We start from the raw sequence: 25,629 nt of genomic DNA, 5'->3' as shown, positions 1-25,629 counted from the left end.
GGGCAGTCGCTATGGCGACGGAGCACTACGGCGGCGTGCGGTGGGCGTTACCATCTCGGGCACGCGCACGCAAAGCTCTCGGAGAGGATCGATCATCTAGGAGCTCCTTAGCTGCTCGCCGCGGTCCTCGATTGCAAAGGATTCAGGCAAGTTTGTGTCAGGTCGCAAAATCTGCCTTTAATTCTTTCTACTGACTTCTTATAACGCATAATTAGAAGAGATACCTCTAGTCTTCAAGTGCAGCAGTATGACAAGGATTTAGGATGGCTGGGGTTCTAGTGCTCCCTCTTCCCCTTCACTCGTTAGCAAACCACTGTCAACGTCAAGTTCCACATCTGTAAAATAGGGAAATACTATCTGGGTTATAATGAGGACTTTAAGAGATTACTACTTAAACACCGCTTTTTAAAGAGGCTGATAATAGGAGTTCAATACAACGTTAATTTACTTTCTCCATCTTACTCTTCTCGATTCTGTGTTAATTTCCCACCATTATTTTAATTTTGTTATCCTATTATTTCAGAAAAATGTTATTATTTCTCCAATTTTTCATCACAATCGTTATCAGAACACACAGCCATATTGTAAAATAACCAAAACGGGCAGTGATACTTGTAAATTTGTTTTATAACAAGCATAACCAAATGCTGAAGAAATACAGAGGTGAAATCAGCCTTCATCATTTTCTACCCCATGGCATCACTACAAACTACTAAATTGCTGGTCATTTATCCCAAAATTCATCAAAGAGTCTCCGAATTCAATAATTATCTTCTAAAAATATTTACCGCATGCTGCTATATGCCAAGTAGTGAACTAGGCCCTGGAGACCATAGTCTCTGCCCTCATAATCAGTCATCATCTCAACCCTGATTTGAGCCATTATCCTAGGGAAAATAAACACATACCAATTGTTTTATTTGCACTCGGTAATCACTACTATATTCTTTTAGAATTAGAAAGAAGGTCTTTTTATCTGCTGAGCATCTTGATTAAGTTTGAGGAATGGAAACTAAAGAAAGCTGAAGTGCTTTAAATTATAATGGGAAATGAATTCAAATTCTTACGAAATAATCCAAAAGATGGGAAGGGAGTCAGTGAGGTAGAATGCCGGCAGCTGGATGGGAAAAAATCCAAATAGCAACCCAGGGTGACTGGATAGCGAAAAAGGATTTTGAAAGCAAAAATGGCTAATATGGATACAGAGATTCTTGCTCTGCAATGAGCATTATGATCCTTACCAGGGTCTTAAGGAAAGTCTCCATTACTCACAAATGCTTAGTCTGGGTGAGTTATTTTGGTGGAGATGTGTGAAATGGCTGAATTAAGCATCCATGGCAATGTGAATAAAAGTGAATAAAAAGGCAACACATGTAGGGAGATGAGTCTAGAAAGCAGCTGAAATCATGAGAATCTCATCCTCCCAGGAATTTTTAGAAATCTTGGATGGGCTTTGGACTTCCACAAGATATGAAATTTGAGTGTTTTCATCAATTTTAACCCAGATGTCAAAAAACATTTTAACCTAGATGTCCAGTTGACATGTAAACCCCATGTGGATAGGGATTTTGTGTATCTTGTTCACTGCTGTATACCCAGACTTAGGCCTAGAGTGGAAAACAAGACAGATAAAGTCCCTGTACTCATGAAGCTTCAATAAAGAAGAAAGAATCTCAGAGATGGTAAGTTATAGAATGAAGATTCATACCCAAATCCAATTCTCAATCTCTAGACACTATTTCACAGTGGTAGCAGCAGGCTAGCCACTAACATAATATCTCCCCTTTCGCAGCTAAGAAGTGTTTGCCATCCAGGTGTGGGCGTTAACTAATTCTCACCAATGAAATGTGAGCAGAAGTAGTGTGTGCCACTTCCAAGGCAAGATTTTAAAGAAGTAAGTATACTTTTACCCTTTGCCAGCTGGATGCAGCTAACAAAGCATCAAGAGATGGCAGAACCATGAAAGAGTCTGAACCAGGGCTTCTGAATCACAGTGTGGCATAAAGCCAGCAATTGTTAAGCAAGAAATAACTTTTATTGGGCTTCCCTGGTGGCGCAGTGGTTGAGAGTCCACCTGCCGATGCAGGGGACATGGGTTCGTGCCCCAGTCCGGGAAGATCCCACATGCCACAGAGCGGCTGGGCCCGTGAGCCGTGGCTGCTGAGCCTCTGCGTCCGGAGCCTGTGCTCCGCAACAGGAGAGGCCACAACAGTGAGAGGCCCACGTAACCTTTATTGTGTTTGAACCATTTTATATTATACATGTGTGGGTCTATTTTCTAATCGCAATTTAGGCCACACTAACCAATGAGTAACTGATATCAGCAGTAGTGTGCTGTTTAAAAAAAATTAATGTGGAGCATTTGTTTAAAAGTTGGTTAGCAGGTGGCATGCAAACAGATAATGTGAGCCAGGGCACAAAACCTTTCTGAACCAAGGATTCCTAACTTTTTTCGGTATTTACATGTATCAAACCTCTTGGTGTCAGGACTTATTTATACTTTAAAAAAGTATTGAAGCTTCCAGAAAATTTTTGTTTCTCTGCATTATTTCTATCAACATTTACTATAATAGTCATTCAATGTGAGACAAATTTTAAAATATTCACTTATTCATCAATTTAAAAATAATAAGCCCAAGACTTGTTAACATAAATAACATATTTTATGAAAATAATCATAATTCCCAAAACAAAAATAAATTTGGTCAGAAGAGTGGTATTGTTTTACATTTCTGCAAATCTCTTTAATATATTCCTTAGTGAGAGATCGTCTATCTACTTCTGCATTCCATCTCTTGCAATATGTTGTTTTAGTTGAAGTATATGGAGAAAACACAGATAATGTAGTTGGAAAACAGAAAGAACTTTATAATCTTTTCAGTTAACTGTGAGTATTCTTCTTTGTTACTAAACCAAAACTCCACAAATGGTAGTTTCTTAAAGAACAGTTACAATTTGGAATCTGGAACCATATCAATCAACATTTCATACTCAACTACATTAAAATCCATTGGTCACTTGCACTCTGAATGGATATTTTACCCATGCATAATTTTGTAACATCATGCATTGATCATTTGGAAAATATTTGAGCTATGCAGATTTTCTAAATGTTGATACCTTTTACTGTGCACTATTTAAAAATCACATTCATTAATAAACCACTGATATCATAAGAAAAAGTGTTTATGTATGGAGAGGTTGTCAAACTTACAGTAGAGAGTTTAAGTTTTCCAAAATTCTAATTTTTGCATGAAAGCCTGAATTTCATCATTGTCAACAAATACTGTCAGTTTTTTCCTTGAAATGGTAGGCTTATTTCATTCATTTTTGAGGGAAAAAAAAGTCTGCCAAATACCCAAATCTTAATAATCATAGTTTGTCATTCTTTCAAGTAAAAATTGCCTTCAGTGATAAAAGCTGCTAGTTTTGATCACAATTCGAACAGTCACACAAGTTCTTTTTTTTAAGGCAAACTGTACTTCAGTATGCAGCAGAAGTGCTTTATGGTGTTTCATCAGTCAGAATATTAAAATGACTTGTACTCAAGTTTTGAGATCTGATAAAATTATTTACTCTATCATTGAGGACATTCGTAAGTGAACCTGGAATCTTTTCCTGTGAGTACATGGAAGTGAAGAATGGATGACTACTAAAACATTTTGGTGCCTTGATTTGTGCCAAGGTGTCAGCAGTTTAGCCACTATTTTAGTTTTCCATTGCTGCATCACAAATTGCTACAAACTTAGTGGTCTAAAACACTACCCATTTATTAGCTTGAAGTCCTGTCCATTAGTAGTCTGGGAACTGCATCTCTGGTCCTCTACTAAGGGTATTACAAGGCTTAGTTCAACATGTTGGCCAGGCTGAGTTCTCATCTGGAGCTTAGGGTCCTCTTCCAAGTTCATATAGCTGAGACAGAACTAGATTCCTTGAAGTTGCAAGACCTAGGTCCCCATTTCTTTGCTGGCTATAAGCTGGAGCCACCTTCAGCAACTAGAGGCCACTGCATTCTTTACCTGCATCTTCAAAGCCAACAATGGAGAACTTTCTTACACATCAAATCTCTCCTGTGCTTCAAATCTCTTATAACACAAAGGGCCCCATTCCTTTTAAGGTTTTACCCGATTAGATCAAGCCCAATGAATAATCTCCTTTAATAACTCAGAGTTAACTGAGTAGTAAACTAAAGCATGGAAGTGGTAGCCCACTATATTCACAGGATTTGCCCACATTCAAGATGAGAAGGTTATCCAAGGTGTGCCCACCAGAGAGTGAAACCTCGGGGCTGTTTTAGAATTCTGCCCGCCATTACTTTTACACCATCAAATGTCAAGCACAGTGAAAGAGGCACAAAATGTCTTACTATTGTGGAAATAGTTTGACCTCACAGACCCCCAAAAATAACTCAAGTTTCCCCAGGGTACCACCGTTCTAGATGATCTCTAAGTTATCTGTATCTATTTTATGAAAGTGAATAGAGGAAAAAAAACGTTTTCTGTTTTATCCATTATGTTTGACAAATATTGGGCAAATTATATTAAAAACATAATGATGGTTAAAAAATATTGCCCCACTTATTAAATATACTCTTTATACTCTTATTCAATTGAAAGAAAAAATACCATAGGATTGTTATAATATCATTTTTCATATTAAAGAATAGTCATCTTGGGCTTCCCTGGTGGCACAGTGGTTGAGAATCTGCCTGCTAATGCAGGGGACATGGGTTCGAGCCCTGGTCTGGGAAGATCCCACATGCCGCAGAGCAACTAGGCCCGTGAGCCACAACTACTGAGCCTGCGCGTCTGGAGCCTGTGCTCCGCAACAAGAGAGACCGCAATAGTGAAGAGGCCCGCGCACCACTATGAAGAGTGGCCCCCACTTGCCACAACTAGAGAAAGCCCTTGCACAGAAACGAAGGCCCAACACAGCCAAAGATTACAAAATTTAAAAAAAAAGAATAGTCATCTAATTACTATCCTTGGACACTGTTGGGGGAGCTATACATGAAAGAATGTAATTTCGGAACCTCTTCTTCACACTTAGAGAAGCTGAAACTTACTCTAGGGCATAGTATTTACAGATTTCAATCACCAGTACAATGAAATATATATTCTAATATGACATTTAATGTTCAACTCAAATACTTAAATATGTTTACCTCTATACATTTTTATGTGTCCCTGTGGAATAATAGGGAGTCTATTTCTCCAAATTCTGCTCCTAAGTCAGAAAATAGCCATTAACCATTACACCTGACTCTAATAGGGACCCAATACTTCCTGTAGTCAATTGTACTGAAAATATAGGGGGAGAGGAAGGAGCCATGTAAATAAAGGAGTTAGTGTTTATCAGTTCATACATATAAATGAAGATGATTCTTGCATTTGCAATTCTGTCTACTTCCATTCCCCAGACTAATCCTGGACATGGTTGAGGAGGTGGGGGAATGGGCCAGAAATGTGGTAATGTGGGGATGATTTTCCCCAATCTCCACTAACAAAGAGAATCAGAAACAGACATTGGTGGAGAACAAAATCAAAGTGTGGAGCTCCTTGCAGACAATACTCTTGGGTTTCACTATAAGAAAATACAGACACTATGATTAAATAAATATTTTGAGTCTTCTATCAGATGTTAAATACTATTTATTTGAATGCTGGTGCTTCATTATATATTAAAAATTAAATATCAAAGTTAATTGTAAACTTTTTGGTAACTTTCTACTTCTTGAGCTTTGTTTTAAATTACCTTATATAAGAGTTCTCTTGAATAGTCACAACTGTTGTAGTTGAAAATATATCTTATTGGTATTGAGTGAAAAGAAACTTTGTGGCTCTTAAAGTTTATGCACATCAATTCCATTTACATTTTGTTGGCCAACCAAGCCACATAGTAACATCTAATTGCAAGTAGGCAGGAAAGTGCTATTGTACCTTGTGCACAGAAAGAAAGAAAGCTATAAAATATCTGAGAACAGTTCTAATGACTACCATACCTTCTAACATATTTCAAATTAAGGAAAAAAATGTTGCTTGGACTAAGCAAGATAAACTGTGCGCTTTCTTTTTCCTCTGCCATAGTAACCAATAATGTTCTAGATAGTGACATTTGATAGATATGTCAAATCTAGATAGATTTGTTCTAATGACAAAGAACAGGGTCCCCAGCTGACCCTTGACCAACATGTAGTGTGAGCAACAAACAAATTTGGTTGTCTTAAACAATTGAACAATTGACTTCTTTGTTTCTCTGCCCTAATCTAGCCCATCCAGACTGCTACAGATAAGATGTGTGCTCACCCACCCCACTGTCTCACACCCTGACCATTTCACTAATTTACATAGCCTACTTGCCCCTGTAAGCATGTGAGTTTGTAAAGCTGTTTTACAGTATGTTGTCTTAATAAAGTCTGTTGCAATATGTTGCAACAGACTTAATAAAGTCTGTTGCAATATGCAACTAGTTATCATGTAACTAGTTACATGATAATCATTTGTCTAATAAATATAGTGCTTTTAATTTTGCCTTTCAGTGTAATGAAGTATGCCAGTGAACCTACTGTTTTAAGGTTCTCAGTATAAAAAAACTTTCAAAACGTATTACTATAATAGGTAATCTTTTCCTCTATAATTGTTGTAGGAAGGAGGACCCCTTCCAGGGCCCAAGCGTGTCTAACACTCGGAAATGAATTGTCCAAGGAGACACATGTACTGACAAAGCAAAAGACTTTATTGGGAAGGGGCACCCAGGTGGAGAGCAGTAGGGTAAGGGAACCCAGGAGAGCTGCTCTGCCACGTGGCTTGCAGTCTCACGTTTTTTGATAATGGATTTTGCTTTCCAGGTTGTCTTTGGCCAGTCATCTTGCTTGTTGCCCATACTTGGACTGAATCAAGGTCTATCCTGGTGGTGTGCAGATCTCTCAGGCAAGATAGATTCCAGTGTGAAGGTTTCTAGGAAGTTGACAGGATGTTTGGGTTGGCATCTCCTCCCTCCTCCTTTTGTGCCTCCTGAATTCTCCTGGTTAGTTTTTGGTGGCAGCACTGCATTCTTTATTGGAACCTCCTATTATGAGACAATTCAGGCAAGTTATTTTTTTAGATGCTTTGATGATGCTTTCTTTACCGTGTGCATGATCTAGCTTAAAAGAAAACAGTCTTCCTTAGATTTGCAACTAAATACCCTTTAATATTATTTTAAAAAATACATAACACTAATGTAAAGTGCTGAAGAGAAAGCTTTATACCATGGTAACTATTTTTTATTAGAATTTTTTAATTGGAGTATAATTGCTTTCCAATGTTGTGTTAGTTTCTGCTGTACAATGAAGTGAATCAGCTATATGTATACATATATGCCCTCCCTCTTGGACCTCCCTCCCACCCCCCCATCCCGCCCATCTAAGTCATCACAGAGCACCGAGCTGAGATCCTAATGGGAACAGTAGGTTCCCATTAGCTATCTATTTGGTACTATATTTATATCAACCCTAATCTCCCAGTTTATCCTGCCGTCTACTTCCCCCTCTGTGTCCACCCATCCATTCTCTATGTCTGCATCTCTATCCCTGCCCTGCAAATAGGTTCATCTGTACCATTTTTCTAGATTCCATATATGTGCATTAGCGTACGGTATTTGTTTTTCTCTTTCTGACTTACTTCACTCTGTATGACAGACTCTAGGTCCATCCACCTCACTACAAATAACTCAATTTCATTTCTTTTTATGGCTGAGTAATATTCCATTGCATATATGTACGACATCTTCTTTATCCATTCTTCTGTCAGTGGACATTTAGGTTGCTTCCCTATCCTGGCTATTGTAAATAGTGTTGCAATGAACATTGGGGTACATGTGTCTTTTTGAATTATGGTTTTCTCAGGGTATATGCCCAGTAGTGGGATTGCTGGGTCATATGGTAGTTCTATTTTTAGTTTTTTAATGACCCTCCATACTGTTCTCCATAGTGGCTGTATCAATTTACATTCCCACCAACAGTGCAAGAAGGTTCCATATGCTCCACACCCTCTCTGCCATTTATGGTTTGTAGATTTTTTATGTTGGCCATTCTGACTGGGGTGAGATGATACTCCATTGTAGTTTTGATTTGCATTTTTCTAATAATTAGTAATGTTGAGCATCTTCTCCTGTGCCTCTTGGCCATCTGTATGTCTTATTTGGAAAACTGTCTATTTAGGCCTTTGGCCAATTTTTCAATTGAGCTTTTTTTGTTTTTGTTTTTTGTTGTTGTTTTTCATATTGAGCTGCCTGAGCTGTTTCTGTATTTTGGAAATTAATCCTTTGTCAGTTGCTTCGTTTGCAAATATTTTCTCCCATTCTGAGGGTTGTCTTTTTGTCTTTTTTACAGTTTCCTATGCTGTGCAAAAGCTTTTAAGTTTAATTAAGTCCCATTTGTTTATTTTTGTTTTTATTTCCATTTCTCTAGGAGGTGGGTCAAAAAAGATCTTGCTGCAATTTATGTCAAAGAGTGTTTTTCCTACGTTTTCCTCTAAGAATTTTATAGTTTACAGTCTTACACTTAGATCTTTAATCCATTTTGAGTTTATTTTTGTGTATAGTGTTAGGGAGTGTTCTAATTTCATTCTTTTACATGTAGCTGTCCAGTTTTCCCAGCACCACTTACTGAAGCAACTATCTTTTCCCCATTATATATTCTTGACTCCTTTGTCATAGACTTGTCCTCTAATCTCTGTCATAGATTAGGTGACCATAGGTGCGTGGGTTTATCTCAGGGCTTTCTATGCTGTACCACTGATCTATATTTCTGTTTTTGTGCCAGTACCATACTGTCTTGAATAGTTTAGCTTTGTCGTATAGTCCAAAGTCAAGGAGCTTGATTCCTCCAGCTCTGTTTTTCTTTCTCAGGATTGTGTTTCCATCGAAATTGTAAAATTTTTTCTTCTAATTCTGTGAAAAATGCCATTGGTAATTTGATAGGGATTGCTTTGAGTTGTGTAGTCTATTTCACAATATTGATTCTTCCAATCCAAGAAAATGGTATATCTCTCCGTCTGATTGTGTCATCTTTGATTTCTTTCATCAGTGTCTTATAGTTTACTGACTATAGGTCTTTTACCTCCGTAGGTAGGTTTATTCCTAGGTATTTTATTCTTTTTGTTGCAAAGGTAAATGGGATTTTTCCTTAATTTCTCTTTCTGATTTTTTGTTGTTAGTGTATAGGAATGCAAGAGATTTCTGTGCATTAATTTTGTATCTTGCAACTTTACGAAATTCGTTGATTAGCTCTAGTAGTTTTCTGGTGGCATCTTTAGGATTTTCTATGTATAGTATCATATCATCTGCAAACAGTGAGAGTTTCACTTCTTCTTTTCCAATTTGGATTCCTTTTATTTCTTTTCCTTCTCTGATTGCAATGGCTAGGGCTTCTAAAACTATGTTGAATAATAGTGGTGAGGGTGGACATCCTTGTCTTATTCCTGATCTTAGAGGAAATGCTTTCAGTTTTTCACCATTAAGAATCATGTTTGCAGTGGGTTTGTCATATATGGCCTTTATTATGTTGAGGTAGTTTCCCTCTATGCCCACTTTCTGGGGAGTTTTTATCATAAATGGGTATTGAATTTTGTCAAAAGCTTTTTCTGCATCTATTGAGATGATCATATGGCTTTTATTCTTTAATTTGTTAATATGGTTTATCACATAGATTGATTTGCATATATTGAAGAATCCTTGCATCCATGGTATAAATCCCACCTGATCAGGGTGTATGATCATTTTAATGTGTTGTTGGATTCAGTTTCCTAGTGTTCAGGATTTTTGAGTCTATGTTCATCAGTGGTATTGGCCTATAATTTTCATTCTTGTGATATCTTTGTCTGATTTGGTATCAGGGTGATGGTACCCTCGTAGAATGAGCTTAGGAGTGTTCATTCCTTTGCAATTTCTTGGAAGAGTTTCGGAAAGGTAGGTATTAGCTGTTCTCTAAATGTTTGATAGAATTCACCTGTGAAGCCATCTGGTCCTGGACTTCTGTTCATTGGGAGTTTTTAAATCACAGTTTCAATTTCATTACTTGTGATTGGTCTGTTCATATTTCTTCCTGGTTCAGTCTTGGAAGGTTGTACCTTTCTAAGAATTTGTCCATTACTTCCAGGTTGTCTATTTTATTGGCACGTAGCTGCTTATAGTAGTCTCTTATGATCCTTTATATTTCTGTGGTGTCAGTTGTAATTTCTCCTTTTTCATTTCTGATTTTATTGATTTTAATCCTCTCCCTTTTCCTCCTGATGAGTCTGACCAAAGGTTTATCAATTTTGTTTATCTTCTCAAAGAACCAATTTTTAGTTTTATTGATCTTTGCTATTGTTTTCTTTTTCTATTTCATTTTTTTCTGCTCTGATCTTTATGATTTCTTTCCTTCTACTAACTTTGGGGGGTTTTTTTGTTCTTCTTTCTCTAGTTGCTTTAGGTGTAAAGTTTGATTGTTTATTTGAGATTTTTCTTGTTTCTTGAGGTGAGACTGAGTTGCTATAAACTTCCCTCTTAGAACTGCTTTTGCTGCCTCCGTAGGTTTGGGTTGTTGTGTTTTCACTGTCATTTGTTTCTATGTATTTTTTTATTTCCTCTTTGATTTCTTCAGTGATCTCTTTGTTATTTAATAGTGAATTATTTAGCCTCTATGTGTCTGTGTTTTTTACAGGTTTTTTCCTGTAATTGATTTCTAATCTCATAGCACTGTGGTCAGAAAAGATGCTTGACACGATTTCAATTTTCTTAAGTTAACCAAGGTTTGATTTGTGACCCGAGATGTGCTCTATCCTGGAGAATGACCCATGAGCACTTGAGAAGAAAGTATATTCTGCCGCTTTGGGGTGGAATGTCCTATTAATGTCAATTAAGTCTATCTGGTCTATTTTGTCATTTAAAGCATGTGTTTCCTTATTTTCTGTCTGGATGTCTGCCCATTGGTGTAAGTGGGGTGTTAAAGTCACCCACTATTATTTTGTTACCATCAATTTCCCCTTTTATGGCTGTTAGCATTTGCCTTATGTATTGACGTGCTCATATGTTGGATGCATAAATATTTATAATTGATGTATCTCCTTCTTTGATTGATCCCTTGATCATTATGTAGTGTCTGTCCTTCCTTGTCTCTTGTAGTAGTCTTTATTTTAAAGTCTAGTATATCTGATATGAGTATTGCTACTCCATCTTTTTTTTGATTTACATTTGCATGTAATATCTTTTTCCATCCATTCACTTTCAGTCTGTATATGTCCCTAAGTCTGAAGTGGACCTCTTGTAGACAGCATATACACAGGTCCTATTTTTGTGTGCATTCTAATGGACACAAAATCCATTTACATTCAAGGTAATTATGGATATGTATATTCCTATTACCATTTTCTTAATTGTTTTAGGATTGTTTTTATGGGTCTTTTTCTTTCCTTGTATTTCCTGCTTAGATAAGTTCCTTTAGTATTTGTTGTAAAGCTGGTTTGGTGGTGCTGAATTCTCTTAGCTTTTGCTAGTCTGTAAAGCTTTTGATTTCTCTGTCAAATCTGTATGAGATCCTTGCTGGGTAGAGTAATCTTGGTTGTAGGTTTTCTGCTTTCATCACTTTAAAGATATCCTGCCACCCTCTTCTGGCCTGCAGAGTTTCTGCTGAAACATCAGCTGATAAACTTATGCAGATTCCCTTGTATGTTATTCTTTGCTTTTCCCTTTCTGCTCTTAATATTTTTTCTTTGAATTTAATTTTTGTTAGTTTGATTAATATGTGTCTTGACATGTTTCTTCTTGGGTTTATCCTATATGGTACTCTGCACTTCCTGGGCTTGGGTGGCTAAGATATTTTCTCAGATTCTTTCTCTTTTTCTTCTTCTGGGACCCCTATAATTCGAATATTGGTGCATTTACTGTTTTTCCAGAGGTCTCTGAGACTGTCTTCATTTCTTTTTTTTTTTTTTTTTTTGCAGTACACGGGCCTCTCCCGTTGTGGAGCACAGGCTCCAGACACACAGGCTCAGCGGCCATGGCTCATGGACCTAGCCACTCCACAGCATGTGGGATCTTCCCGGACCAGGGCACAAACCCGTGTCCCCTGTATCGGCAGGTGGACTCTCAACCACTGTGCTGCTAGGGAAGCCCTGTCCTCATTTCTTTTCATTCTTGTTTCTTTATTCTGCTCCTCAGCAGTTATTTCCACCATTCTATCTTCCACCTCACTTATTCATTCTTCTGCCTCAGTTATTCTGCTATTGATTCTTTCTAGTGTATTTTTCATTTCAGTTATTGTGTTGTTCATCACTGTTTGTTCTTTAGTTCTTCTCAGCCCTTGTTACACATTTCTTGTATTTTCTCAATCCCTATCTCCATTCTATTTCCAAGATTTTGGATCATCTTTACTATCATTACCCTGAATTCTTTTTCAGGTAGTTGCCTATTTCCTCTTCATTTATTTGATCTTATAGGTTTTTACCTTGCTCCTTCGTGTGTAAAATATTTTTTTGTCATCTCTTTTTTTTTTTGATGGGTGGGGCAGTGTTCCTATCTTGCTGATTGTTTGGCCCAAGGCATCTAACACTGGAGTTTGCAGGCAGTTGGGTGGAGCCGGGTCTTGGTGCTGAGATGAGGACCTCCAGGAGAGCTCACACCATTTAATATTCCCTGGGGTCTAAAGTTCTCTGTTAGTCCAGTGATTTGGACTTGGTGCTCCCACCACAGTAGGTCAGGCCTGACCCCCAGCCTGGGAACCAAGACCCCACAAGCCTCGCGGTATGGCAAAAAAAAAAAAAAAAAAAGGTGACAAACAAAAAGGAGCAGAACAATAATAAAGAATAAAAAATAAAATAAAATTAGAAAACTTAAGAAGTGTTAGAAAAAAGAAAAATGAAATAACAAACAAGGCAGAACCACAACAGCTAAAAAAAAAAGAAAAGCCCAGAAAAGTCTTTGGTGGGGGGGTGGGGAGTGGGGCAGGGCTCATGTCGGGACTCTCGTAGCCGGAAGAAGCCTTGGTGGAGTGGGGTCCCCCAGGGCCCAGGACCCTTGTGTCTGGAAAAGGCCTTTGCAGGGGGCAGGGGGTGGCAGGGCTTGGGCTCAGGACCTGTGAGGCTGGAAAAGGCCCTGCCATGGGCTGCAGGATTTAAGCTCAGGATCTGCACAGCAGGAGGGAGCCCTGGAGGGCAGAGGTTCAGGCATGGGACCCTAGCAGGCTCGCAGGGGCCCGAGTGGGTAGGGGAGACCATGGCCGTGTTCCCCTCTGATCCCCCAATGTCCTGAAGGTCTCTCTCTGTCCCCGCTGATCCCCTCACTGTGAGTGGGCCCGTCCAAGCATGGGAGCCCCTCCCCTCCCCCAGCCACCCCTCAGGGGTGCCAGTCTCATCCTGCCTCCACTTTTCTTCCTCCCTCCCTCCATCCCATGACCCCAGGGCCTGCACAGCCGGAAGGGGCCACAGAGGGCGAAGGTTCAGACCCAGGACCCCAGCAGGCTCACTGGGGCCCAAGCTGGTGGGGGAGACGCTGGCCATATTCCCCTCCAATTCCCCTACCCCCGAAGGTCTCTCCCTGTCCCCGCTTATCCCCTCCCTGTGAGTGGTCCCCTCCAAGGGTGGGAACCCCTCCCCTCCCCCTGCTGCCCTTCAGGGGCACTGGTCCCATCACACCTCCACTTTTCCTCCCCGCCTCCTTCCCCCCAACACACATCCTACCAGGTCGCGTGGGGATTCTTCCTGTCCCCTTAGGGGTCCAAGGCCCCCCACCAGTGCCTACTAGGTGCCCTAGTTGTGACGGGACACAAACTCCTAGTTCTCCTACTCTGCCATCTGGACTCCGCCCTGTACCATGGTAACTATTAAGAAAAATTGTTCACATAAACTGCTATTTTGAGTCTTTTAGCTTCTATTTCTATTTCCATTTTTATTTACATAGAAAGATTGTTAAATTACATGCAATTAAATCAGAGCTTTCTGCTTCACAGTCTAGCATCTGTTTTGAATAAATTCTATGACAGAATAACACTGTGACATCACAGCCTGTTGCTCTGAGAATAGAACATCAAATAATTGGCAGCAACAGTTTACTCAGCAGGGTAGCTTAGGATAAATTTAAAGAAAAGAGGCCAAGTAATGTAAGCAGAGAGGGTAGGGGGTCCTCAGAGAAAGAGAACCAGGAATGGCTTTCTTGACATAGGAACCCATTTTGGCCTAAGCCATTTTGTGATCTAAGCCAGGTGGCAATGCTTGCCCTTGAACAAGTCTCAGTAATTAATGATCTTCAGGGATGGAATGCAGAAACTAGGGAGAAACAGTCAAGAAACAATAGTGCAGGACTTCCCTCATGGCACACTGGTTAAGAATCCGCCTGCCAGTGCAGGAGACACGGGTTCAAGCCCTGGTCCAGGAAGATCCCACATGCCACAGAGCAACTAAGCCCATGTGCCACAACTACTGAGCCTGCACTCTAGAGCCCAGGAGCCACAACTACTGAAGTCCATGTGCCTAGAGCCTGTGCTCCACAACGAGAGAACCCACCACAATGGGAAGCCTGTGCACTGCAAAGAAGAGTATCCCCCGCTTGCCACATCTAGAGAAAGCCCACAAGCAGCAATGAAGACCCAATGCAGCCAAAAATAAATAAATAAATTTATTTTTTTAAAAAAAGACAAAATAGTGCAGCCTTGGGCAGGGTCCTGGTTCCTCAAGTGATACACATAATAACATATCTTTGAGTTCTGCAGAAACTTAGGCCCCCATCCAGGTGGAGGGTGGAATGATGATGTTGACCCTCCTGACTTCAATCAACTAAAACTTGGACTCTGTCAAGCTTTGCCCCAATTCTATGCTGAATTCTCCTCTGCTCAAGGCCCCTCATGAATATGCATGTACCCTTAGATTAAAACTTCCCTGAATTTGCTGTTAGGGGAGACACTGCTTTGGGAAAGATCCCCAGTGTTCTCCTTACTTGCTGCAAGTAATAAATACTTCCTTCTCTCAATCTTTGGCTTGTTTGTATCTATTGGCTCGACACCCACCAGAAGGTGAACCCAGATTTTAGGTAACAGTAGCAATTCCCATTTTTCAAGCATTGCCTTGGCACCTTTGAGTTATCTAACAAATATAAAATTTGAAATTTTACACCACTAAGAAATATATTCACTGAAACTGAAACAGGAGGGAAGGGGGCAGGGCACAACCTTTAAAGGAATGACATAGCCATTGAGGACAGGAGAAAAACTGGTAGAACCAACTAGGTACGATATGGTGGAAGATTTGACTGCCAGGAGACCTTGAGCCTCATTGTACGTCCATTGTAATACATTAGCATGCTAAATGACACACCCATAGGTGCCATGACAGAGTTCCGAGGCCAACCATAAAAGGCCAAAAAGTGGGAGGAGGCCCAAATCCTGGAAATCCCTGCCCTTTCTCCAAAATAGTTGGAATAATCCTCCCACTTGTTAGCCTGTGAAATTACCCAGCCCATAAAAACCAACCACCCCATATTTTGGGGCCGCTCTCAAGCTTTTTGAGATGGACCACATTCTGTCTATGGAATATGTATCTCTCTAAATACATCCACTTCTTACTTATCACTTTGCCTCTCACTGAATTCCTTCTGTGCTGAGACATAAAGAACCTGAGCTTCATTAAGCCCTGAGACCAGGTATGTGATTTCAACTGAAAGACAATGGGTTCAAGCCCCAATCTGGGTTTTGACTAGGTTCGAGTCCCAGCCCATGTGTTCAAGTCCCAATCCGAGATGCGTGGTTTCAGCACCAGTGAAGTTATTCCTATCATATATCTAGTGTCCTTGTCAGGAATTGAGTTGTGAAGTCAATGAATATATATTTTGGGGACTCCTTTATTAGAGAAAGGAAAGGGATCTAAGGTTTCCATGTGATGCACAGTCCTTTCCAACAGGTTCAAATGTGGCTCCGCATGGCCCAGCAACCTATAAACCAAAAAAAATAAGACATCCAGTCTTCCTGCTGGGGAAATTCTAGGAGCTTGATGGTTGTTTTAAGGCTCAAAGTCTTTTTTAGTCCAGGTACCTAGTTTCTTGAACAACACAATTCCCTTAAACTTAGCAGACTTTCTAACATGTTTGCTTTTACTTCCATATTCTAAATTCCACTTTCTAGTTCTTTCTTATACATATATAATTCTCGAGAATGATGCTTCCTCATACATATGCCCCTCACTCTCAATTAAGGATGGCTATCTTGAGGCTATCTGCAGCAACAAGTTTGGATGGCAAGGTTAAAAACCTTAATTTGATCTTTGCAAAAAGATTGAGTCACATTTTATTTTAACTGAGAGATATTTTAGTGCCTTTGTCACTTAAATTTTTTCCAGTCTTATCTTTTGTTACTTAGGATCTAGGAGCAGTCAGCTTTTCTAATCCTGAAAGGACCTTGATCTCTAGAATTCCTTAGTACTCTTCTATCTCTCCTAAAAAAAAACCAAACAGTTCTCATCTGAGCTCCCCTCTTTCACATAATATCTTGCTAAAGGCAGATAACTGTAACCGACACATTATCACTCTGCCTCCATTTACTTCCCATAGATTTAGAGTCTCACTAGGTTCATGGTTAACTTCTACTTCTCATTGGGGTCAGTTTTACTAAATATTTTGCCAAGGCACAGTAGGGCTGTCCAGCTAACCAGCCTGCTACTCTGCTTCTTTCTTGCCTGCTGCCTACTTATTCTATACAACATATTTTATGTTCCTGCACCCTCCTTCCAAACACCAATGTCTGTATTCATGTGGTAGTCATTACTGTCATTTACCAAATATGTCTGGATTTCCATTTTCTTGACACATAGTAGGATTCCATTTCTTTGTTCTTTTTAAAGATAAGCATGACCATTTGACTTGTTTTGATAGAAGTGATATATCACATATGCACAGAAACATTAAAAGCCAGTGTATGATTTACCATAGTTCTTTTCCACTGCTGTGGTGATCATGGAAGCATAAGTCAAGATGAAGTTTTTATCAGCCTAGCTATGATGACTAGAGTCTTCTTGATGGCATACTGTAAACAAGAAATTAATTTTCATTTGATAAGATGCTGAGATTTTGGTGTTATTGTAACATAGCCTAGTCCTGACAAATACAGTCAAGGTATTGCAAATGTTACAATAAACAACCCTGAAATTTCAGTGGCTTAACGTAGCAGAATCATATTTCTCCTTCACTTGACAGTTCAGTGTGGTATTTGGCAGGCAATCTTCCATGTGATGATTGAGGGATCTAGACTACTTCCATTTTGGGGCTCCACTATTCCCTGGGATGATAGAATCCTCTCCTGAGTGATTTGAATCTGGCTGACTGGCAGGTAAAGAGCAGCCTAAGGCAGGAGATTTTCATGGCAGGGCAGGAAATATAATCTTACTATGTCTCCAGGATAAGAAAGAATGACTTTCAGTGAACACATAGCACTCCCTGACACAGAAACCTGGAGCTCCACTGAATGAATCTGCAGGTCGCTCAGGCCTTGACTTTCTCTTAAGCTTTGTACAGGGCTGGCTCCATGAGCATATCTGAGAATTCTCTGGTTGTTTAGCCCATAGAGAGAAAATACCTTGAAAAAATTTTTGTGTGCTTTTCTTTTCTGAACATTCTTGTTCATGAACATTTTAATCAGTGTCATTCTTATTGCCTCGAGGAGAAATATGATGGTAAAGTCAGAAATGAAAATCAGTTAATGTTTAATTTTTTTTACTTTAAAAATATGCTCTTGAAACCTCATGATAGTAACAAAATAAATAAATAAAATGCATTTGAAAGACAAAATTTTTGTTTCTTATGAGCCATATTTTCCTTAGAGACAAGAAGGCCCTTGCAAATTAAAAGTCCAGGCCCTGAAAGAAGCAGAGCATAGAGTTTATGCCATAACAATTGGCTAGAGTCGGTTCAAGAGTTGGATAGAGGTTGATCTCGGATGAGGTCTCTGTGAGGCTAGAGATGAAGGAGTAGATCTGTGAGGAACACTTGGAGAGGATCAGACTCAATGATAAGAAATGCCAACATCGTCATTTTCAGGGCCCAGAGCAGTGTGGGTGCGAAGTAAATGTCTGAGACTATTTGCAGATCATTTATTGCCTTTCTAGGAATCACTGCCTTCGCTGACTAGGCTGCAGAGTCATGTGAACTAATCTGCTCAGTGCTGAGTAGGGAGGGCCTTCAGTAAATGCCCACATGTCACCTGTGGACTTTCCAAAGAAGTGATGCCTAACCAAAGCCGAAGAACTTGCTAAGTCCTAGTCAAACTGCCCTGTGTAGATCACGCTATTTTTTTCTTTTTTTCGGTATGCAGGCCTCTCACTGTTGTGGCCTCTCCCGTTGCAGAGCACAGGCTCCGGACGCGCAGGCTCAGCGGCCATGACTCACGAGCCCAGCTGCTCCGCGGCATGTGGGATCTTCCCGGACCGGGGCACGCCTCCTTCTTTGCAATCCTTCTTTGATTATGTGGACTACCTTAAGTAAATATCCTTTCTAGACTAGTAGAACTTGACTTTTGGTTGGCTGTACACTAAGGACTCCAGCTGATACATAATTATGTTCCCCTTAGAAGTTTTGATAGCACCTTCATATTTTCTTACTGTTTTCTTTGTCTTTTGTTTGGGATGCTTCCCGACCAGGGATCAAACCCACGCCCCCTACAGTGGAAGCACAGATTCTTAACCACTGGACCACCAGGGAAGTCCCTTACTTTCTCAACAATACAATGCTGTGATGTCTAGATAAAGCATATATTATTATTATATTATACAGATGCCAAAACTGAATCACAACACAATTAAATGTTTTATCCAAGGTTGCAAAGTTAAAAACGGCAAATACATCACTTTAATCGTGGTTCTTATTTTAAGAAACCATTTCCACTATGCCAACTTTCTAATATCAAGTTTGGGAAGTATATAGTGAGACAAAAACACGACATCCATGTATGCTTAAGGCTGTGAAAATGTTTATAAGAAAATACCTAAACACAAGCTCCCTGCACTCACTTGTGGTTTTCTCTGCCACTCATCCAAAAACACATGTTCACCATGTTTTCCTTTCCCTCTGTCATCATGACAAACAATGTTCCAGATAGTGGCTACTCTCTCAATCTGAGTCCTGGAGTGGATGATAGCCAGTGTCAGGCTGTAACTGATGTGCTCTAGCACACTGCTTTAGGATGTAAGGGGAACATGGCATATGCTACATAGTTCTGCACTGCTGGGCCTCTTGAAAACACTAGGAGTTCTTGTAGGCTTTACTAAAGCTCCAAGATAGGAATTTCTGTTTTAACATCCCATTTATACTGTTTTCTTTTTCATTTTTTTTTCTTACGGGTATATAGTTGCTTTACAATGTTCTCTTAGTTTCAGGTGTATGGCAAAGTGAGTTATACATATATAAATACATATCCACTCTTTTTTGGATCCTTTTCCCATATAGGCTCATTACAAAGTACTGAGTAGAGTTCCCTGTGCTATACAGTAGGTCCTTATTAGTTATCTATTTTATATATAGTAGTGTGTATATGTCAATCCAATCTCCCAATTAATCACTCCCTCGCCTTACCCCCTAGTAACCATAGTGTGTTTTTATATCTGTAACTATTTCTGTTTTGTAGATAAGTTCATTTGTACCCTCTTTTTATATTCCTCATAAAACTGATATCATATGATATTTGTCTTTCTCTGCCTGACTTACTTCACTCAGTTTGACAATCTCTGGGTCCAACGATGTTGCTGCAAACAGCATTATTTCATTCTTTTTAATGGCTGAGTAATAGTCCATGGTATATATGTACCACATCTTCTTTATCCATTCCTCTGTTGATGGACATTTAGGTTGCTTCCATGTCCTGGCTATTGTAAATAGTGCTGCAATGAACATTGGGGTGCATGTATCTTTTCGAATTATGGTTTTCTCCAGATGTATACCCAGGAGTGGGATTGCTGGATCATATGGTAGCTCCATTTTTAGTTATTTAAGGAAACTCCATACTGTTCTCCATAGCGGCTGCACCAGTTTAAATTCCCACCAACAGTGTAGGAGGGCTCCCTTTTCTCCACACCCTCCCCAGCATTTATTGTTGGTAGATGTTTTGATGATGGCCCTTCTGACTGGGGTGAGGTGATACCTCGTTGTAGTTTTGATTTGCATTTCTCTAATAATTAGTGATTTGAGCATCTTTTCATGTGTTTTTTAGCCATCTGTATGTCTTCTTTGGAGAAATGTCTATTTAGATCTTCTGCCCATTTTTTGATTGGGTTGTTTGTTTTTTTTGATACTGAGCTGCATGAACTGTTTGTATACCTTGTCGGTTGCTACATTTGCAAATATTTTCTCCCATTCTGAGGGTTGTCTTTTCATCTTGTTTATGGTTTTCTTTGCTGTGCAAAAGCTTTTAAGTTTAATTAGGTCCCATTTGTTTATTTTTCTTTTTATTTTCATTACTCTAGGAGGTGGATCAAAAAAGATCTTGCTGCAATTTATGTCAGAGTGTTCTGCCTATGTTTTTCTCTAGGAGTTTTACAGTATCCAGCCTTACATTTAGATCTTTAATCCATTTTGAGTTTATTTTTGTGTGCGATATTAGGGAGTGTTCTAATTTCATTCATTTGCATGTAGCTGTCCAGTTTTCCGAGCACCACTTACTGAAGAGACTATCTTTTCTCCATTGTATACTCTTGACTCCTTTGTCATAGATTAGGTGACCGTATGTGCATGGGTTTATCTCTGGGCTTTCTATCCTGTACCATTGATCTATATTTCTGTTTTTGTGCCAGTACCATACTGCCTTGATTTCTGTAGTTTTGGGTATAGTTTCAAGTTGGGGAGCCTGTGATTCCTCCAGCTCCATTTCTCTTTCTCAAGATTGCTTTGGTGGCTTGGGGTCTTTTGTGTTTCCATCCAAATTGTAAATATTTTTGTTCTAATTCTGTGAAAAATGCCATTGGTAATTTGATAGGGATTGCATTGAATCTGTACATTGCTTTGGGTAGTATGGTCATTTTCACAGTATCGATTCTTCCAAGAACATGATATATCTCTCCAACTGTTTGTGTCATCTTTGATTTCTTTCATCAATATCTTATAGTTTTCTGAGTACAGGTCTTTTGCCTTCTTAGGTAGATTTATTCCTAAGGATTTTATTCTTTTTGATTCAATGATAAATGGGATTGTTTCCTTAATTTCTCTTTCGGACCTTTTGTTGTTAGTGTATAGGCATGCAAGAGATTTCTGTGTATTAATTTTATATGCTGCAGCTTTACCAAATTCATTGTTTATAGTTTTCTGGTAGCATCTTTAGGATTTTCTATGTATAGATTCATGTCATCTGCAAACAGTGACAATTTTACTTCTTCTTTTCCAGTTTGGATTAATTTTATTTCTTTTTCTTCTCTGACTGCCATAGCTAGGACTTCCAAAACTATGTTGAATACTAGTTGTGGGGGTGGACATCCTTATCTTATTCATGATCTTAGAGAAAATGCTTTCAGTTTTCACCACTGAGAATGATGTTTGCTGTAGTTTTCTCATATATGGCCATCATATGTTACCTTTATGCACACTTTCTGGAGATTTTTTGTCATAAATGGGTGTTGAATTTTATCAGAAGCTTTTTCTGCTTCTATTGAGATGATTATATGGTTTTTATTCCTTAATTTGTTAATATGGTGTATCACACTGATTAATTTGTGTATATTGAAGAATCCTTGCACCCCTGGGATAAATTCCACTTGCTCATGGTGTATGACTCTTTTAATGTGTTGTTGGATTCAGTTTCCTAGTATTTTGTTGAGGATTTTTGAGTCTATGCTCATCAGTGATATTGGCCTGTAATTTTCTTTTTCTGTGATATCTTTGTCTGGTTTTGGTATCAGGGTGATGGTGTCCTCGTAGAATGAGTTTGGGAGTGTTATTTCTTCTAAAGGGTTTTGGAAGAGTTTCGGAAGGGTAGGTATTAGCTCTTTTCTAAATGTTTGATAGAATTCACCTGTGAAGCCATCTGGTCCTGGACTTCTGTTTGTTGGGAGTTTTTAAATCACAGTTTCAATTTCATTACTTGGGATTGGTCTGTTCATATCTTCTATTTCTTCCTGGTTCAGTCTTGGAAGATTGCACCTTTCTAAGAATTTGTCCATTTCTTCTAGGTTGTCCATTTTATTGTCATATAGTTGTTTGTAGTAGTCTCTTATGATCCTTTGTATTTCTGTGGTGTTCATTGTAACTTCTCCTTTTTCATTTCTAACTTTATTAATTTGAGACCTCTTGTTTTCTTGATGTGTCTGGCTAAAGGTTTATCAGTTTTGTTTACCTTCTCAAAGAACCAGCTTTTACTTTCATTGATAGTTACTATTGTTTTCTTTGTTTCTATTTCATTTATTTCTGCTCTGATTTTTATGATTTCTTTCCTTCTACTAACTTGTGGTTTTGTTTGCTCTTCTTTCTCTAGTTGCTTTAGGTGTAAGGATAGGTTGTTTGAGATTTTTCTTGTTTCTTGAGGTAAGATGGTACTGCTGTAAAGTTCCCTCTTAGAACTGCTTTTGCTGTGTCATGTAGGTTTTGGATTGTTGTGTTTTCATTGTTATTTGTCTCTCTACTGTTATTTGTCTCTCCATATTTGTCTCTTATAGTCTTTTTTTTTTTTTTTTTTTTTTGGCCACCCCACGTGGCTTGAGGGATCTTAGTTCCCCAAGGCAGGGATGGAAGCCAGGCCCATGGCAGTGAAAGCACAGAGTCCTCACCACTGGACTGCCAGGATATTTCCATAGTCTTCTATCTCTGGGTTTATATATATGGAAGTATTTTACAAAATTTTGACCTATAAGGTTATTTTGAAAAATATCAATGTTAATGTATGGAAAGGAGATCCAGGACCCCAATAATAAGTGGCATCCCACAGATCACTTAATTTTTGTATTGTTTGTTTTTCTGGCAAGTTGAAATGCCCTATTTTAAAGAAGTGTTAAGAAAAAAATAGACTATGTACAGGATATATGAATTAATATATTTCAGGGCACTATTTTTGGCTGCTTTGATATAGATACAACAATTTTAAACGATCTTTTTCATAGCTTCATGCTATAACCCACCCCCCAAGCTAAGGGGTGAATATAAACCAAAATGTCAAATAGATCAAAGCTATGGCTCAGTTTCAGTCCTTTTGCCCACCGCCCCATTTGGCATAAATATATGTCCTCTGTCTTTATGGATGGATATTATTTAGTTATTTTTTCTATAAACTTCATGTAACAGTAAAATAAGATGAAAGAGAAAGGAAGCTTTGTGTCTTACCTAAAGTCACTGAGTGTCTTTGGAGCTGAAACCAGAACACATGTGTTTCTATTTAAGGTAAATGCTTCATCCCTCCCTTTCCTTCTAATTTACATTTATTAAAAAAAAATTATAGCACACAACAAAGAACCACAGTACTCTGTCATAGTTTGTTTCTCCATTCTAGGTGCTTTCTTTTTTTTTTTTTGGCGGTATGCGGGCCTCTCACTGTTGTGGCTTCTCCCGTTGCGGAGCACAGGCTCCGGACGCGCAGGCTCAGCGGCCATGGCTTACGGGCCTAGCTGCTCCATGGCATGTGTGATCTTCCTGGACCGGGGCACGAACCCATGTCCCCTGAATTGGCAGGCGGACTTTCAACCACTGCGCCACCAGGGAAGCCCTAGGTGCTTTCTTGATGAAAAATAATGTATATCTGTGTGTTGGTGAACAGCAGAAAAGATTAAAACCACTTAACTAGGCAATTCTATACTGCTCACAGTGATGCCCCTTCTATTAGAGCAATTGGAGTAATGGAATGCTTTATTTTGAGAATGGAGGTATAGTGGTGCATTATGTACTGATCAGGGAAAGCAATGAAGAAAATGATCTAAGTGATTTCCAGGGAAATCACCTTCCCTTTAATATCACTAACAAGCATAGATTATTGACCCTATTCTTTGTTCATAATGTTCTTTTAAACGTAAATAGGCTACATATATTTCCTCCTCCAAACTGTAAGCATCATGAATGCAAGAGTCATACCTGCCTTTTATATCCCTAATTCCAGCAGTTCCTAGTTTAAGTGATCACTAAATATTGTTTGAGTAACAGACTGAATGAGTGAATATCATACATAGACTCACAATTGTATTTTTTTTTCAGAGAATTCTATAGATGCAGGCAGGCTCCTATTCAGTCAGTGCATTCAGCTGAATCTCCAGAATATCCAGGTGTGATGGGGTCTTCTTCCCTATATCTGGAAGTGGCTCTTTATGGTCCAGTCACCTGTGAACTCAGAGACAATTATCTGCTCCCCACTCTCATGCAATAAACAACAGTGGAGAAGGGACACGATAACCACAATAAATATTCCTATTTAGAAAAGAAGATGTGCAATAGTCCCGGGTCCGTAACAATGCTGGTATCCTGCTAGACAGGCATTATGAGGGTTTCTTATCCTTCAAATAGGCCTTCATTCTGCTCCCTGTAAGGATATCCCTTGAACATTGTCCTCTGAGGTCTTCGTGCCTCTCCTTTAGATTTTTATCCCATTTCCTTTGTCCCATTTGGGAAAAGGGATGTTTAGCTTTTGTAGCTCACTTCTTGAAGAAATAAGCTTGGTTATGTCTAATAGGGTTTTGTTATTGTCCTTTGTTTTGTTTTGTGGGATTTTTTAGGCACCTTTTAAATCAACCTTACTGAGGAATGACATTCATACAATAAAAGGCATACATTTTTAGTTGTACAGTTCAATGAGTTTTGACAAGTATATACACCACCACCTTAATCAAGATATAGAATATTACTATTATCTAAAAAGTTCCCTTGTGCCTCTTGCAGTCAAGTCTTCCCCCTCCATCACCACCCCAACCCAAACCCCAAGCATCACTGATAGCTGTCATACACATAATTTTGACTGTTCTAGAATTTTATCAAATATCAGCTTATGTTCAATTTTCCAATTGTCCCATAAATGCCAAAACATTGTTTATGCCATTTGAATAAAGATTCAAAGAAGAACCGCATACAAAAAGTGATTGATCTATTTTTAAAGTACCTTCTAAAAATTTCCTTCTCTCTCCCTCTTTCTAATAATTTGTTGTGGAATCTCGTCATTTTTCTTGTAGATCTTCTGACAGTCTAGATTTTGCTGATTGCACTGAGTTTTAACAGTTCTCTGTCCTCTACTTACAGATGATATTTCTTTTTAGAGAATTGATCTTATTAAAAAAAATTTTTTTTTTGCCTCATGCACTTTTAATTGGGTTGGAGGATTACAGAATTCTAGAACAACATTCTTTTGATGCTAAGTAACAGGGAACTGCATAATCCCTTAGAATTGTCCTTCAAATTCCTCTTTACTAGGTCAGCGATCACCTACTGTCTCGGAAAGGTGAGCTCTGTGAAACAGAAATGGTGGAGCTAAGTTTTAATAAGAGAAAAAGTAATAAGCAGAGGTCAGGGACGACGGAGAAGTGGGGATGGGTAAGTGGGAGGCTGATCGATGGCCCATAAAGAAACATGTATTTAAGGGGTGGGAAACAACGTTAGGTTACCGCACGGAAGAGATCAGAAGTGAAACCTGGCTTACTTTACCAGGTTATTTTTAACGCCAACTGCAGAGTATTAGTGGTTTCA

At 38.9% G+C, this 25,629-nt stretch overlaps 2 long non-coding RNA genes across 2 annotated transcripts in view; both read left to right on the top strand.

Moving 5' to 3' along the window:
• LOC125965267 (uncharacterized) overlaps nt 1–25,629 on the top strand; it is a 358,615-nt gene that overhangs the window by 28,913 nt on the left and 304,073 nt on the right. The window lies entirely within an intron of this gene.
• On the top strand, nt 193–19,672 carry LOC125965272 (uncharacterized). The gene is made up of 3 exons (XR_007478969.1): nt 193–1,682; nt 1,793–1,894; nt 18,311–19,672. It is a non-coding gene; the product is annotated as an uncharacterized LOC125965272 (long non-coding RNA).

This window comes from Orcinus orca, chromosome 8, assembly GCF_937001465.1.
Source record: "Orcinus orca chromosome 8, mOrcOrc1.1, whole genome shotgun sequence".
NCBI classification, from domain to species: Eukaryota; Metazoa; Chordata; class Mammalia; order Artiodactyla; family Delphinidae; genus Orcinus; species Orcinus orca.
This window is presented reverse-complemented; position numbering and strand designations above follow the sequence as displayed.